The sequence below is a fragment of the Miniopterus natalensis genome, chromosome 11 (genome assembly GCF_054644295.1).
Source record: "Miniopterus natalensis isolate mMinNat1 chromosome 11, mMinNat1.hap1, whole genome shotgun sequence".
Lineage (NCBI taxonomy): Eukaryota > Metazoa > Chordata > Mammalia > Chiroptera > Miniopteridae > Miniopterus > Miniopterus natalensis.
The window spans coordinates 44,867,102-44,885,393 of record NC_142091.1 but is presented as its reverse complement, the minus strand read 5'-3'; the positions used below and the strand labels follow the sequence as shown (position 1 = coordinate 44,885,393).

Sequence of the window (18,292 nt, the reverse complement as noted above, 5' to 3'; positions counted from 1 at the left end):
TGAAATCATACAGTGTTTGCTTTTCTCTAACTTACTTCATTTAGCATAGTACCCACTAGGTTCATCAGTGTTGTTGCAAATGGCAAGATTTCATTCTTTTTTATGGTTGAGTAATAGTCCATTGTATATATGTACTGCATCTTTTTTATCCATTCATTTATTGATTCTTAAGTGATGGACACTTAAGTTGCTTCCATACCTTGGCTGTTGTAAGTAATGCTGCAATGAACATAGGGGTGCAGTATATTTTTTTGAATTCGTGTTTTGGATTTCTTCAGATAAATATCCAGAAGTGGGATTGCTGGTTCATAAGGCAATTCTATTTTTAAATTTTTGAGGAACCTTCACACTATTTTCCATAATGGCTGCATCAATCTGCTTTCCCACCAACAGCACACAAGGGTTCCCTTGTCTTTAGCTCTCACCAACACTTATTGTTTGTTGTTTATTGGTGATAACCATTTTGATAGGTGTGAAGTGACATCTCATTGTGGTTTTAATTTGCATTTCTCTGGTGATTAGTGATGCTGAGCTTCTTTTCATATGTCTGTTGGCCATCTGTATGTCTTTTTTGGAGAAATGTCTATCTAGGTTTTCTGTCCATTTTTTATTCGGATTTTTTTTTTGGTGATGTTGAGTTTCATATATAGAGGCTAGTGCAAAAGTAGGTTTACAGTTGTGAGTATGCAAAACACAGAGTTTATTCTTTTATTTTTTATTTTTGTTTTTTTCTCTCTTTTTAAAAAAAATATATCTTTTTTGATTTCAGAGAGAGGAAGGGAGAGGGAGAGAGACATAGAAACATCAATGATGAAAGTTATTGATCAGCTGCCTCCTGCATGCCCCCTGTATGGGGATCGAGCCTGCAACCGGGGCATGTGCCCTGACCAGGGATCGAACCTCAATCTCCTGGATCCTAGGTTGATACTCAACCACTGAGCCACGCCTGGCCAGATGAGAGTTTATTCTTGTATTATTTATTAATTATTGTATTATTTTCCATACGAGCAGCTATAAACCTACTTTTGCCCCACCCTATATTTTGGATATTAACCCCTTATTTTGTTGATGGTTTCCTATGGTGTGCAAAAACTTTTTGATTTAGTCCCATTTGTTTATTTTTTGTTTCTGTTGCCTAAGGATTTTTTTCATTCTCTTAAAATGCCGTATTGAAAAACCTTTATTAATCAAAGAAGTTATATGTATAAATACATAGCCCATGGGACACAGACAACAGTATGGGGAAGGCTGGGGATGGGGTGGGTGCGGGGTGGAGGGGATCAATGGTGGGGAAAAAGGGGATATCTGTAATACTTTCAACAATAAAGATAAATTTTTAAAAAAGTAAAAAAGATACCTTTCTTTCTTACTTTTGTCATCCTCATCTGGACACTGTTTTACCTCAATTAATTTCAAAACTCTGATGTCATACTTTATTTTTCTACTAGACCTCACTCTATGACATTAGCTTTGTCCTTCAATGAATTTATCTGGCTCTTTGGATTCTCCTACATGGTTTTGCTTACATCTACCCTCATATACTTTCTAGTGTTCTTATGGAACTAGAGGAAGCAATTTGCTCTCTCAGAGAAACTAAAACTAGCCTAAAGGCCTATCTGGAAAGACTGTTTTTCAGAAATTACAGATGAAAGGGATAGTGGAAGGAAAGCTTTTAGACTGGAGGAAGCCCCACATATAAACAGGACTGTCCCTAGTTATTCTTGGATCTGTGGAAATCACATGGTCTTGGATTTCCTTCTCTCTGATTTCCCTCTACCCACCACAGTTTAAACAAGCTATGCATACCCATTTTTGTCCATTTCTTGTAAATGTTTAATGAGCCTGTCTGTTTAGTTGTATACCAGATAAGTGTTTAGAATTTGAAGAGGGCCTGGTAATTTGGTAGTGATAATTAACTCCAAAGTTTATGACGACTTTGTTTATTTCTTTTAAAAAAGAGTATACATGGTAAGGCAAAAGTAGGTTTACTGTTTTCATATGGAAAAATGACACAATATTCAATAAATAATAACACAAGAATAAACTTTATGTTTCACATACTCACAACTCTAAACCTACTTTTGCCCTACCCTGTATATAGTGGAAACTACTCAGCCATAAAAAGATGAAATATTGCCATTTGCAGCAACATGGATGGATTTTGAATATCATGCTAGGTGAAATAAGTTAGACAGAAAAGGACATTTGTTTTATATACCACTCATATGTGGTATATAAAACAAAAAGCAACAAACAGACCCATAGATACAAATAGCAAGATGGTGGTTACCGGAGGGAAAGGGGGTGGGGAAGGATGAACCAGGGTAAAGGGGGTCAAATATATGATGACAGAAGGAGAACGGACTTTGGGTGGTGAGCACACAATGGGATATACAGATGATGTATTATAAAGTTGTATTCCTGAAACAAACAGTATTAATATTAATATTAATAATATTATCTACTCTTACCCCAGTAAATTTAAATAGAAAATATGGGGGGGGGGAGCTTTCTCAGAAGTCTTCCTAGTGACTTCCATTTGTATATCCTTGGCCAGAACTGGTGTGTACCTGACTACAAGAGAGACAGGAAAATTTGGTGGGCTCTTTTGTTTTTGAGTTGGGTACATTGCCATCCCCAGTAAAACCCCCTTGTGGGGAAAGGAAAAATAGAGATTGGTTGGGCAGCTGGGAGTCTCTGCTGCATCCTCCAGTGTAGGGAGTCCTTAGAAGGCAGCCTCAGCTGGCCTGCCTAGGACTAATCATTGTGGCAGGAAATTAGAAATGGCTTCTCTTGATGTTCTTGGCTTTGCAAGTCATAAAGAACTGCTTTGGCTTGTTTTGTTTTTTCTTGTTTGTTCTTTTTAAGAAGGGGTAGTGGCAAGCACTATGAGGCTTCATGCCATGCTCATTAGTAGAGTTATTTAGCATGGTGTGGAAAGAATGTATAACTCTGGATATGCCCATGTATGTGGCAGCCAGAAAAAAAGATTGAAAATTGCTGTCTTGAAGTAACTTAATCTAATTTCTAATTCAAAATCTTTTACCTTTTCAGACATGGTGATGTCTTTCGTTGTATGTTTTATTTCAAATGTATTCCTTAACGTCACGGATAATTCACTAGTGTTTATTTAGTAGCTTTGAGTATTTAGCCACTGTTTGCCTTCTCCTCTTCCCACCCCAAAGTGTCATTCCCAATGTGTGGCGTATATGAGATACTAAATAAATATTTGGTGAATAAGGGATTGACTGAAGGAACAAGAATGGTGGCATTCTGTTTCACTTTGAATACTCCCAGACCTTATGAATTTACCTTTCCAACTTTTAAACATGTCTAGAGAGGCAACATAATAGAATAGAAATATTACAACTTTGGAGCCATTTGAACAACTTTTTTTGATCTACTATGTGTTAGGTACTATGTTAGGTGCTGGGATAGGAAAACATGTTTTATCTCAGAGAAAGAGAGAAACATACCTATAGAACTTTAATGATTGAACTTACTGTGTTAAGTCCTATTTGTCTACACTAGATTCTGAAGGTGAATGTAGAAGAGGTGTTTAACATAGATTGATATAGTGGGTTTGGAGAGAACAAGGTTGTGGTCTAGGAAGACTTTCCAGAAGAGATGGTACCCATGAATGATTTTGAAGGATGGGTAAGAATTTTCCAGGTGAAGGTGAATGGGAATTATGTTCTAGGTAGAGATAGCTACTTGTGCAGAGGCACAGGTATGAGAGGTTATGAGGGATATGGGGAGTAGAAGGAATCAAGTAATGAAGGAATTACACTTTATCCAGAATATCATTAAAGATATTTTCAAAACAGTGTTTTTTTCCTCTGATGAAAAGAAGCACATTTTAGAAGATTCAGAAATACAGAAAACATAGATACTATCCAAAATTTTTCTGATACGCCTGTTTTTAACTGTTGTTGCTTGCTGAATCAAAGCAGCTGAATTTGACAGAAGTTCAATGTCATTTCCTTCAAGAATTAACTCATCTTTTTGGGCTTGAGATACTGAACAAGCAATGCCTGACCTCATTCGAACCCTGTGGATATATTTTTTGCCCAAGATATTTGTGATTTCAACAAGAGAACCATTCTTCTGAATAACGACGTTGATGGGGAAGTGAGCTTACACAGGCCTCATCTTATAACAGAAGCCCAGTCTAACACCCTTGATCATGTTTTGTACATGATTGCATATGGTATGAACAATAGCCAATTCCTTTCTATTTCCACACTATTTGTCAACCTGAAGCCTCTTCTTTCCAAGGTGACGGAGTTCTATATTGATATGATTGAACTCCCCTCGGAAGGTGCCTCCGGGACCCTTTATAATAGTAACTGTGTGCTCCTTCAGAGTGATGCGGACACTTTCTGGAATGTCGACAGTCTGATTGCTGAGAATGGTCTTCATCCTCGCAGTAGTTGTGGCAAAACCTGGCAGGAACTCACTGACTCTTATGACAGGAACTTGAAGGACTCACTGAAAAAAAGAGGTTAGGGTATGGAAAGAGGCCAAATTTGGTTGTTTTGGAGTCGTTTTCTGAAATATTACAGGAAAAAGCACAGTTTGGGGATGGAGAGTTTGAATTTGGTTATTAGGTATGCTTTTTTTTTTTTTAATTTCACACACATATCAATTAGGATGTGTCCAATTCTGTTTTAAGAGCTTTCAAAAATTATATAGGTATTTAAATCTCACAACAACCTTACAACGTAAGTATTATTTTTATTTTATAGATGAGGAAGTTGAGGCACAAGGAGGTTCAAGTAATTTTTTCAAGGTCTACAAAGCTGGTAACTGGTAGGGCTAGAATCTAGGCTCTGGATTTGAATCATGGCAGCCTAACTCCAGTGTTCAGGCTCTTTACACTATGCTGCCTCTCTGGTTGAGGCCCAAATGTATGTGAAACAGTCAAGTAAATATATTCAGTAGCATGTGGTTATGCATTTGAAATCCAGGGGACAGGTCAGACTTGGGGTCATGGATTTGGAAGTGGTCACGCAGGAGGATATTAAAGTCATGAGAGTTAATGTTTCCAATATCTCTAGTCATACATATCTCCTGCGGTGATAATGAGTAGGCCTTGTTTCTTGGTTGCCTTTCTCTGGGAATCTCTACATTGCCAGTATTCCTTTAAAAACTAACTGTGCCTTATATAACTAGATGTAGAGGTTGCAGTGCAAAGAAAATGACTGTATTTTCCCCCTTTGAGATAGAGGTTACTTCCATTAATGCAGCCAAAATTGAATTTTTAAATTTTTTTATTTCCTTAAAACAACTATACTACATTGCTCCAACACACTTATTGACTTTTAGTCACTGTTCCACACCTGCTCTCCTTTGAGTTTTATTTACATGAAAGTTTACCAAGATATATTTTCCCCATATACTATACAATTGATTTTTAAAAAGACAAAATGAGAACCTTACATGGTACCTATAATTTATTTGAAGTTCATAATTCTATTCTGCATAGACATTTTACTTTTTGTTGTCATTAGGGAAGGAATCAAAGAGCAAAGGAAATTTCCAGAAAGAACTCAGAATATACATAAACTTACCACAGTGTCTCCGTGTTCCCTCCTTAGAATGTGTATCATAGAATTGATCTACACTTCCACGAGTTCCTTGTGTGAAAAGAGGAAGATCAAAACAGATGTGAGAAAGTTATTTAAATCACTTTTGCTTATGAGTAGCAGCTGATCAGATCAGAGAATGTTGTGGGGTTTTTTTTGCTACTTTAAAATTGTTGCTTATTTTTAGAAAAGGAGTATAGGGATTTGTTTGTGGATGATTGGTGATTTGCAGTCACACCACAAGAACCTGAACTTATTTGTGATAAAATTTAGACGTATTATACCTAAAAACACTTAGATAAATATAAAGAAATACTGTTTTTTGTGACAAGGAATTTTTTAACATTAGAAAGGCCTACTTTACCTTGGCAATTAGAAGAGTGAACTCTATATAGAAATGGGTTTTGTCTAGCCAACTGTGACATTCAGTCACTTTCAGTAAAGCAAATGATCTGGTAGCTTGACAAGTTGGATCTTTTAATTTTTATTTATTTATTTTTAAAATATATCTTTATTGATTTCAGAGAGAGGAGAGGAAAGGGGAGAGAGAGAGAGAGAGAGAAACATCAATGATGAGAGAATCATTGATCGGCTGCCTCCTGCATGCCCCTGACTGAGGATCAAGCCTGCAACCCAGGCACGTGCCCTGACTGGGAATCGAACCCTGATCGCCTGGATCCTAGGTCTGTGCTCAACTGCTGAGCCTTGCCCGGCCGGGCTGGATCTTTTTAAAGATATAAACTGTTTAAAGTGCTTGGCAGTTTTCCCCATTTGTAACTGTTCCTATAATATGAAAACACCAGTAGGCATGGAAGAATAAACTTAGGAGGGCAATTAAAAAGTTACTCTATTTTAGGATAAGATGGAGTTGAAAACTTTAGATTGTTTAGAAAAAATACGATTATTTACAGGATATTCTTACTACGGTTTTATCATAACTTAAAACTGAATTTCGAATTGTGTGAATGGGAGTTCTTATAGTGAACTCTGTGCAGTAATAACATTTGAATAGCACTTTACTGTTTTCAAGGCCCTTTCAGGTGTGCTGTTTCTTGGAGGAAAGGAATTTTAGTGAAAGGTGTCAGTGGGTATAGAGAATCTTGTGGTCATTCTACCTGATCAGTGGAAGAAGAAGGATGCAGAGGAGAAAGGGCTAGATGAGCAAAGAAATGCCAGCAGGCTTGGCTGGTGTGGCTCAGGGGTTGGGCATCAGCCCATGAACCAAGAGGTCCCCAGTTTGATTCCAGTCAGGACATGTGCCAGGGTTGTGGGCTCAGCACCCAGTAGGGGGTGTGCAGGAGGCAGCTGATTGATGTCTGTTTCTCATCGATGTTTCTGTCTCTTGCTCCCTCTCTCCCCCTTCCCCTCTCTCTGAAATCAATAAAAACATATTTTGAAAAAAATAATGCCAACGGATTTTTTGGTCAGCATTACAGACCCTCTTTAGAACTGTATTACTTGGACTATATTATGGACATTTTTAGAGGTGTGGTGGGTGCATGTGTAGCTGAATATAGACATTTTCAAATGTCATTGAATCCTTGAAATTTAGAGATCATGTGTGCCAGAATGTAAGATTTGATAACATAAATGTGCTCGCCAAGGAAGATGCACCTCAACCTTTAGCATAGAAAGTTGGGAGGAGCCCTTTAGTTATCTAGGAGTCCTAGAAAAAGTGCTGACTGATGTTTCTGTAATGATTACACCCAGTTCCAGAAGGTTGAAGTCATGTGTGATTGTGACTTTAATGCATTAGTAATTGCTCCAGTTCTGCCTTTATCCTTATTTGGTTATTAATCCTTCCGTTTCATGCCCGTTCTTGTTTTTACTTAGCACTTGACCTTTTTATACAGGCTTGGGTGCGGGGGGATACCAACAACCAATTGTCTCCATCTTATACCAACAACCAATTGTCTCCATCTTATACCTGCCAAAGATGTTTTTCTTTGAAATATTTGTTAAGTCTGGACTGTTTTATCCAGGTGCAAAATGCTGGACATTTGTTTTAAATTCAAATGAAAACAATGATTAATTACTTCCAAGGCAAAGCATTTCCAGCATAATTGCTTAAAATATAGCTTTTGTAGTCTGGATAATTTTAGTCAATAAAATATTTTTAATTATTTAAACTAAGCAGATCAATGCAGTTAAAACTTAAATTTATTTTTAAAACAAATTTTAAACTATTTCAGTCAACTGAAAATAAAATTCAATGTTAAATTATTAAATTTTCCTTTAAAAGGCTGTGGTTAATTGCGGGGGACTGGGGAAGGGGAGAGGGGAGGGAGGAAGGATGCAGTCGAGTTATGCCAGCAGCCAAAGGGGTAAAATGGTCTGTGGCATTATCCTGTCCCAAGCTCAGAGGTGTATGAGGGATTTAGGAGCCATTCACACTGACATAGGCCACCCTACAATGAGGCTTTGCCAGCTCATACCACTTTACAACACGCACCCTGTTGATGGCCGTGCATCTCAGTGCACACGTTCCTGGAGTGCATATCATTTAGAACTCAATCCTTATGGTTAGATAAGACACCAGAAATAAGAGGAAAGTAACACGACAGAGGAGTAGCCTCGCGCGAACAGCACGGTGGTCCCAGCTGGTAGCACAGCGGGGACTGCTCCTTTCCAGCCTGTGGATGCGGTGATGGCAATTGGTGGTCCCGGTGGTGAGTGACAAGAACTGGGGCTGCACAGAGGAGCCTGTGTCTGGCCCTGGCAGCTTGCTGTTTTTATAACATAGTAATTGAGTTGAACACAAAGTATAGTAACTGATCTCCCTTCTTCCTGGGTGAGTGAGCCATGGTAAAATAGTGATGTCAGCATCCTGAATGTACCCCAGTAGGCAGTGTCTGGCTACTGCTTCTGTTTGAAATGCTGTGTTTTGGTTGTGGCCAGAAGCTTTGAAGTTTTACTGGGCTGCTCTTCTGTGGAGCCCTGATCACTCAAACACAGCAGATTTGGTGAATACTGGTTAGGGTGAGTCTTGCCCACCTCTACTCAGTCATCTTTGTATGAGTCCAGTGGGGTGTGGTGGTGGGGTTTTTGTTGTTGTTTTTGTTTGTTTGTTTTGGTCTTTCTTAAATGGTTTTTAGGTGATATTCATGAAGAGCAGTCAGTACGTAGGACTGTGCCACTAATGAAAGGAAAGCCTGTCTGGGACGGCTTTCCACCCTGGGGCTCTGCTGGGAAAACAGAATCAAGTCTCAAACAATGCCTCTTTAACTGTATCCTCTAGTAGTGTAGATGTAGGGCAGCACTGTATCATATCTCCGTGAATGTAAAATATCTGGTTCCTGCTTTATGATACATAGTAGTGACCGTGCTTTATCAGAGCTGTTTTTCATGAGCTATTATTCTAGAATGTTTTCTTTCCAGATGATGATAGAGAAGGTAATAAAAAAATGGTGCCAGGTATCACAACACTAACAGAACTTTGCTATTTTCTGAGTGTTTGTTTTTTACCTTTTTTTTTTTTTCTTAATGGAGTGTGCTGGATGTCTCTATAACTTTGTTCAGATGACTGCAGAACCTGGAAGAGCTGTTGCTGCTATCAATGCATAACATACTGCTATTGGTTTTTTATATAAACATATATATATATATATATATATATATATATATATACACACACATACACACATATACACATATATATTTATATAATTTGCATTTTTGGAAACTTTAGCTTGCTGTCAACTTTGGAAAAACTATCCCAGTTGTACCATGTTGGGTTGGCATTGTACAGAAATTAACAGCCATATTGGTCAAGAAACATTCAACATAATTTTTTCCATTTGTACAAGGGTAACACACTGTATTAAGTATGTAAGGTCTTAATCTACATGGGTTTGATTACAGAAACTAATAAAGTATTCCCTAAATAAAAAAATTTTTTTTCCTTTAAACACTCCTTCTTCCATCAGTAATTCCATTCTTCAGAAATAATCAGTCTTAATCTGTTGATCTTAAATCTTCTATGTTGATATTGGTCAACGAATGAGAATAGTGTTCTGTCCCTGAGCTGTCTGAATTTCTGATCCACAGACTCCATAAGCATAATAAAATGGTGCTTAATTTAAGCTACTATGTTTTGGGGTAGTTTATTATGCAGCAAGAGTAATTGGAGCGTAAGTGGAGCTTGAACATATTTAAAGGAAAAGACATTTGTATTGCTTTAGCCAAAGTCCTGACATAGGATGATGTCATGTTACCTGAAGCTTAGGAGTTTTTTTGTTTGCCTGTTTATTTTATTTTTCAATTACAGTTGACATTCATTATTATTTTATATTAGTTTCAGGTATAAAGCATAGTGGTTAGTTAGACAGTTATCCAATTTATAAAGTGATCTCCCCAATAATTCTAGTACCCACCCACCTGAAACCATACATAGTTATTACTATGTTATTAATGATCTCCTATGCTGTACTTTACATCCCATGACTGTTTTGTGGCTTAGGATTTATTTATTTATATTTTTTATTTGAATTTTTTTGGGTGACATTGGTTAATAAAGCCATACAGGTTGCAAGTGTCCAACTCTATAACACTTTTACTAACCTGAATGTTATATCAAATGCTGCAAGAAATCTTATTTGAGCACCTTTTGGCTTAGGCACTTTATGGTATTGTTTCTTGATGAGTATCAGTTTTGTGTAAGGTTGATGGTGACTGTTTTTAAGGTTATTTTTGAGAGGACATACTAGTCAGGAGTCAGTGGAGAACTGGATAGATGTTTCACCATAATTTACCTCATGACTGGATTTCTAGTCCTATCCTTATTGACATTCATGAGGAGAGCTAGGAAACTGTGATACTTATCTCGAGACAAAAAGATGTCTAGTATTTTATCAAGCAGCACACCTCATTAGAAGCTTGAGGCAAGCTACAATTTTGATGATTTGGGTTGATGATAGTAAAAAACTTTTAATGTGTTTTGAAAGAGGTGATTTCTAGAACTCTTCGAGGTGAGTACACTTGTTGCATTAGCTAAGGGAACCAAATCTCTTTCTCGTTCGAAAGTCACTAGATGTTTGCAGTTCTTCCTGAGTGGAGGGCAGTGGCAGGGAGAACAAAACCAGCAGGCATGAAAAGCGTCGGACACCGAGGGACGGTGTGCGGCCACCTCCTCCTCATTTAGGTTTGTTGTTTCTGTAAATACCTCCATTTGGAGCGCAGGCTACACTTACTAGAAGCTGTCGTGTTCTTTGTGATTTGTAATAACCTAGCTTTCTGTTCTTTCCTGAGTACTGGGAAACACTATAGTAAACCTCTGGATGCAGAGCATGGCATTGCAGCCGTTACATGAGGTCTGTGCTTTTACTCAGAGGAACAGGTTTAAGTCCTCATTTGTTAAAAGGAAAATACGTATTCTTATGTTTGTCATACAGTCAAAATACATACATCCCCAGACTTTTTCTTTTACTTATCTTTAAATAAAGTTATGTGAAATAAAAGTTTAACCTCCTATACTCACGTGTTCAGAGGCCATTTATACAAAGAACCACACCTAATAATTTCCCCCCTGAACTTGCTGGATAGCATCTGCTTCGTAGTTGACTTGTATTGCTGCTAACCAGGGCCCACGGGGTAGGAACAAAACAATTGTCCAGTAGGCGCTCACTTGTGTAGATGGAACTATACCATCCTGATCACACTGAAAATACATCCAGTGAAATACAACATCTCAAGTATTTCAGATGCAGCTAAAGCAGCTTTGGAAAACAGAAAAAGTTTGAAATGATCTATGCTCCTACTTCAAAAAACAAACTAGAAAAAGAGGAGCAAAATAAACTCAAGTTGAAGGAAGGAAATAGAAACATAAGAGTAGAAACAAACGAAATTGAAAATAGGAGAATAGAGGAAATCAATGAAACAAAAAGCTGGCTCTTTGAAGAGATAATAAAATTGATAACCCCCTAGTAACACTGACAAATAAGAGAAGATAGAAATTATTAATATCATAAATGAATCAGTGTATATCACTACAGACCTGCAGTCATCAGAGTTAATAAGAGGGTACTACAAATGACTTCACTCATAAATTTGACAAGTTAAAGTAAATGGACCAAAGCCTTGAAAAGCACAAAACTACTCAGCTCACCCACTATGAAATATATGATTTGAATAACAGTATACTAATAAGGAAATTGAACTTGTAATTAAAAATTTTTCAAAAGAGAAATCTCCAGGCCTAGATGATTTCACTGGAGAATTCTATCAAATGTTTAAAATATCACCAATTCTACAAAATCCTTTTCAAAAAATAAAGAGGAGCAGGTACTTCCCACTTCATTTTAGGAAGCCAGTGTTACCCTAATACCGAAACCCAGATGAGACAATGCAAAAAAGAAAACCACAGACCAATATTTTTCCTGAATCTAGGAGCAAAACTTCTTAACAAAACATTATCAAGTTGAACTCAGCAATATACAAACATAATTATATACCATAATTAAATGGGTTTATTGGGATGTAAGGCTGTTTTAGTATATTTGAAAACCAAATCAATGTAATCTGTATCTCATTAACCTGTAAAGAAGAAAGATCACATGACCATATCAATCAATGCAGAAAAAGCATTTGACAAAATTTAACACCCATTCATGAATAAAAAAACACAACTTGGAATAAACTCTCTCATTTAACCACATGATCCAGTAATTGTACTCTTGGGCATTTCTCCCAAAGTAGTGAAAAGTTATTATTACACAGAAACCTATACATGATTTTAGTTTCAATTTTGAAAAATTGAGAGTAACTAAAATGTTTTAGAAAAAGTAATGGTTAAACTGTGATTATCTACCTACCTACCTAGTCATCTACCTACCTATATATAGTATACCATGGCATACTACTGAGCAGTAAAACGTAATAAACTATTGATAACCTCGACAACTTGAATGGGTCTTAGGGGCATTATGCTGAGTGAAGAAAGCCAATCTCAGAAAGGCTCATAGCATATGATTCCATTTATATAACATTCTCAAAATAGCAAAATTACAGAGGCCATGAACAAATTAGTGGTTGCCAGGGCATTGAGATGGGTGAGGGAGTTGGGTGGAGCTATGAAGGTGTAGCCTGAGGGAGATCTTTGTGGTTTTATTTCTTGTTTGTGATGGTGTTCACACAAATATATACAAGTGATAAAATGACAACTGTGCACACACATTTGTACCAATTTTGGTTTCCTGGTTTTGATATTGTACTGTAGTTGTATAAGAAGTAACTTTAGAGGGAGATTGAGTGAAGAGTGCAAGAAGTCTCTCTACTATCTTTGCAACTTGCTTTAATTATAAGTTATTTCAAAATAAAAAGTTAAAAAATATTTTGCCAGTGGTATATTAAAATTTAAGAGTAATTTTAAGCTTTTCCAATCCCTTTTTAGTATATTTGATTAAAGAAGCTATCTCCAGGTGAAACTTATATGTATAATTAATATTCATAAGATAATTTTTTGAGAAGTCATTTTGTATACTTTCCAAAAAATTAGAAGCTAAATTACTCTTATACCTGGATATAAATCCTTTGGAAGTTAGATGATTTATAATTGATTTCAACAAAGAAGGACCTGATCACTTTACATTATATACAGATATTGCATCACTGTGTTGTATATCTGAAGCGAATATAATGTTATATGTCAGTTATACCTTAATTTTTAAAAAAGAAGTATTTGTGACAAGGTCTTAATAATTGTTAAGTGTGGGTGGTGGTATTTGCATATTCATTAGTTTCTTATGAAAATTTTCATAATAAATTTTTTAAGCTTAATGAAAAAATAACGAAATGGTAGTCTAGGGTTTAGAAAGCTCATACACTAGCCTATACACAAGAATGGAAGCAAGTGATCAGGTAGTTAGTTATTGCAGTAGCTCTATTTTAAAAAGTGGTTTGAATCAGGGCAATGGCAGTGGATATGGAGAGAAGTGGATAGATAAACAATATATTTTACAGGTTGAATCTAACTACTGCTGGTTTTTAGGTGGGTCAAGGTAAAGTGAGCGCCAAGGGTAATAGAAATAGGTAAATTTTAAAAAAATTACAGGAGGGTCTAATAAGATTGTGAGCTGATATAAGAGAACTCCTTAATTTCCTCAAGGCTTAAGCACAGAGTGTGGCTATGTGTTTAATAAACAGCTTCTATTTGCTTTGAGGAAAGAAGTTACATGCAGGTAACAACAAAACCATTTTCTCAAGGCTGCTTACCACCAAGGAAATAATAGCAAAGGAGCAAGAAATGGTATTCTGTGGGAGACATGACTCTTAGAGCCTGTGGTCTTGTTTGGTTACTGTCTGCATTGGTTCAGGTGGACAGGAATTCCTGTTTTGATAGCTGAATTAAACTAGATAAGAAAACAAGCAGAAATAATAAACATTTACTCATATAAAATTATTAGGACATATAGTTTGAAAGAAAACACAGCTATTTCCCCCTACCTGTTTTCAACTGGTGAAAAGTTTACAATTATAAATTCACTACCTTTTATTTTGTTGAGAAATTTTTTCTATAAATTAAGTTTATAAATGAGTAAAACTGACAAAATGCATTATGTCTCACTTTCAGTCTAAACTATAGTTTATTTAGGACTTTGAAGTTCAGTACTATACTTTCATCTAATTCCACAGTCATCAGTGTCTTTAACCAGTGTGTGATGCATCACTACAGATTCTTTACATGGTATATGTTCTTGGTATTAGAACATGTTGTAGGATGGGTGGGGGCTGAATAGATTGATATTCTGTGGTGAACCTTGAAAAATACTAATGTTAGCTTTTAGTTTTCAGGAAGGCAGAATCAATCGTTTTGAAGGGAAGAGGGGTTGTTGTTAATGTAAGCATATGTGTAAACTTTGGGCTTTATAAAACATTAGCCCTTACATTAATTTATTCAATAGTTATTTGAATTTGTGTACAGTATGCTTCCCTGACAATTTGATAGGTGCCCTCTCTCTGGTAGTATGTAAAATAGACTTAATCCTTCACTGCATGGAGCTAGTGTATTTAGGAAGATAGGTAATGAACTGGCAAGTAAACAAGAAGTGTTTATCATGTTATTTTCTAAAGTTTTATAGATTTCTCATAATTTGAAAGTTTTATTTATAATTAAACTTAGAAATTTGCTAAACAACAATTATACCAAATACTATCAGGTACTTTCTAATAGTAATACTAAGAGCTGACCTTTATTAAGTGCTTATATTCTTTTAATATTTGTTATTTAATTTAATCCTCACATATGTTTTAAAGTGTAGATACTTTTATTCTTCCCATTTTACAAATGAGAAAAGTGAGAGATTCAGAGAAATTAAGTAAATTGCTTTGCATTATACTAGCTAGTAAGTGGTACAAACTTGTTTTTGCGTTGACTTTGTGACATTGTTTTCTATCCCCTATTATTTAGCACTGTGATAGACTCTGCAGGGATGTAAAAGAAACTTGACATAGCCCTGGCTGGTGTGCTCAGTGGGTTGGGTGCCAGGGAGGGGGGTGGGCTACCTGTTAGATTGTGGGTTGTCTTTCTGTTTCCCAGTTGTGGTTCCATTCATGGTGGGGGGGTGTGGTGGGGGCTTGCAGGAGGCAACTGATGAATTTTATGCTTTCACATCGATGTTTCTCCCTTTCTCTCCCTCTCCCTTCTTCTCTCTCTAAAGATCAATAAATGATTCTTTAAAAAAAAAAATTGACATAATCCTTATCTCTTGGGTGTGTTCCAACAGATAAAGACTGTATATTTAACTGATAAATTATGTTAATAAATAAAATGCTTAAATTGAGTATAGTCAAGTAACATTCTTTGGCACAAAAGAATGTTTGTACAAAAGTAGAAGTAAAACTGGAACTATTGGGAAAGACTTCATGGAAGATGGGTAAGATTTAGACAGGGAGGTGGGATGTGGAGGCAATGGAAGCATGTTTAGGAAGAAAACAGCACGAGAAAAGGTGGCAAGCATTGGAGGAATTAGTATGGGTTCTTCAGAAGATTGTAAGGATCAGACTAACCTGACGGGAAACTGCCAATTCATTCTTTTTTTTTTTTTTTTTTTTTAGCTACATTATTTATTTAGAGCAGTTTTAGGTTTATAACAAAATTGAGAAGGAGGTACTGAGAGTTTCCATATGTTCCCTGTCCCCACACTTGCATTACTTCACCTATTATCAGCACCACTCACCAGAATGGTACACTTTTTACCAAGGTTGACATATCATAATTACCTAAAGTCTGTGGTTTACCTTAGAGTTTACTCTTGGTGGTGTACATTCTATGGATTTGGACAAATGTGCAAAGACATATGTCCAGCATTACAGTATCAAACAGATTATTTTCACTGCCCTAAAAGTCCTTTCTGCTCTATTACCCCTTTGCCTCCAAGCCCCACAGCAGCCACTGATCTTTTTATTATCTCCATAGTTTTGCCTCTTTTGGAATGTCACATAGTTGCAGCCATATAGTATGTAGTCATTTCAGATTGGCTTCTTTCATTTCATAATGTGCATTTAAGGCTCCTCCATGTCTTTTCATGGCTTGATAGCTCATTTCTTTTTAGTGCTGAATAATATTTTATTGTCTGGATATACCACAGTTTATTTATCCACTTACCTACTAAAGGACATCTTGGTTCCTTCCAAGTTCTGGCAATTATGAATAATGCTGTTATATAAACATCTGTGTGCAGGATTTTATGTGAATATAAAATTTCCAGCCTTGTGAGTGGCAAGGGAGGTGATTGCTGTGATGTATATAAGAGTATATATCCTGTTTTATAAGTAACTGCCAAACTGTCTATTACAGTAGTTGTGCCATTTTTACCATTTTGCTTTCCCACTGGCAGTGGATGAGAGTTCCCATTGCCCCACACGTCCTTGCCAGCCTTTGGTTTTGTCAGCGTTCTGGATTTTGGCTATTCTATTAGCTGGGTAGTGGTATCACATTGTTGTTTTAATTTGCATTTCCCTGATGACATCTGAAGTGGAGCATCTTTTAATATACTTACTTGCCATCTGTATATCTTCGTTGGTGAGGTATCTGTTAAAGTCTTTGCTCCATTTTTTAAGTGGGTTGTTTTGTTATTTTTTAGTTTTAAGAGTCTTTTGTATACTTCGGATAACAGTCCTTTAATTGATGTGTCTTTTGCAAATATTTTCTCCCAGTCTGTGGCTTGTCTTCTGATTCTCTTGTTAATTTATTCTTTAAAAATATATTTTTGGAGAGCCTGGCATGTTATCAGAGAGTTTGGGGAGATACTAAGTGAAGATTTTTTTAATTTTAAATTTTTTTTCTGTGATAAAATATACATAACAAACTTTATAACTTAAGGAACTAGATAAAAGAGCAAATTAAACCTAAGGCTAGCAGAAGGAAGGAAATGATAAAGATTAGAGTAGAGATAAACAAAATAGAGAGTGGGAAAACAACAGTGAAAAATCAGTGAAACCAAAAGTTGTTCTTTGAAAAGATCAACAAAATTGGTAAACTTTAACTAGATGGACTTAGTTAAAAAGAGAGAAGACTCAAATTACTAGTCAGAAATGAAAGTGGGGACATTACTACTGACTATACAGATATAAAAAGGAATATAAGATGGTACTGTAAATAATTGTATGCTAAAAAGTTGGGTACTTAGATGAGATGGGCAAATTTCTAGAAACAAAAAACTTACTAAGACTAAATCACAAAGAAATAGAAAATTTAAATAGATTTATAACTAGTAAGTAGATTGACTCAATAATCAGAAATATTCTGAAAAAGAAAAACCCTAGACCTATTGGCTTTCCTGGTGAATTCTACTAGACATTTAAAGGAGAGCTGGAACTGGTTCTTCTCAAATTTTTCCAAAAATTTGAAGAAGAGGAAGCATTTCCTAACTCATTCTGAGACCAGCATTGCCCTGATAACCAATGCCAGGCAGACTACAAAAAAACTGCAGACCAATATCCCTTGTGAACACTGATACAAAGACCCTCAACAAAATACTAGCAAATTGAATTCACAGTACATTAAAAGGTTTATACACCATGGCCAAGTGGGATTTATTTCTGGAATCAAGGATCTTTCGACATAGGACAGTCAATCAGTGTACCACATTAACAGAATGAAGTAGGGGGAAAAACACACCACATGATCATCTCATCAATTCAGAAAAAGCCTTTGACAAAACCTAACACCATTTTATGATAAAAACACTCAACAAACTTGCAATAGAAGGGAACTACATTAGTATAATAAAAATGATATATGAACACGTCATACTCAATGGTGAAAGACAAAGCTTTTCTTCTAAGATCAGAAAGAACCAAAGATGCCCACTTCTGCCACTTCTGTTAGTGCTAGAAGCTCGATCCAGAGCAGTTAAAAAATAATAAAGGCATTCAGATTGGAAAGGAAGAAGTAAAATTATCTGTTTACAGATGGTATGATCGTCTATGTACAAAATCCTAAAGATCCCCCTTACCCCCCAAAAAACCTGTTAGGAATGATAAATAAATTCAGTTAAGTAGCAGGATCCAAAGTCAACACACAAAAATCAGTTGCATTTCTATACATTAACAATGAACTATCTTAAAAGAAAATTATGAAAACAACTCCATTAACAATAGCATCAAAAAGAATAAAACACTTAGGAATTAATTTAATCAAGGAGGCGAAAGACTTGTACAATGAAAACTACAAAGCATGCTGAGGGAAATTAAGACGTAAATAAAGG

At 36.1% G+C, this 18,292-nt stretch overlaps 1 protein-coding gene and 1 pseudogene across 2 annotated transcripts in view; one reads left to right on the top strand and one right to left on the bottom strand.

The window, feature by feature from the left end:
- SBF2 (SET binding factor 2) overlaps positions 1–18,292 on the top strand; it is a 313,031-nt gene that overhangs the window by 62,273 nt on the left and 232,466 nt on the right. The gene's annotated exons all lie outside the window — the stretch shown is intronic.
- On the bottom strand, positions 3,769–4,437 carry LOC148092004 (large ribosomal subunit protein uL6 pseudogene; annotated as a pseudogene).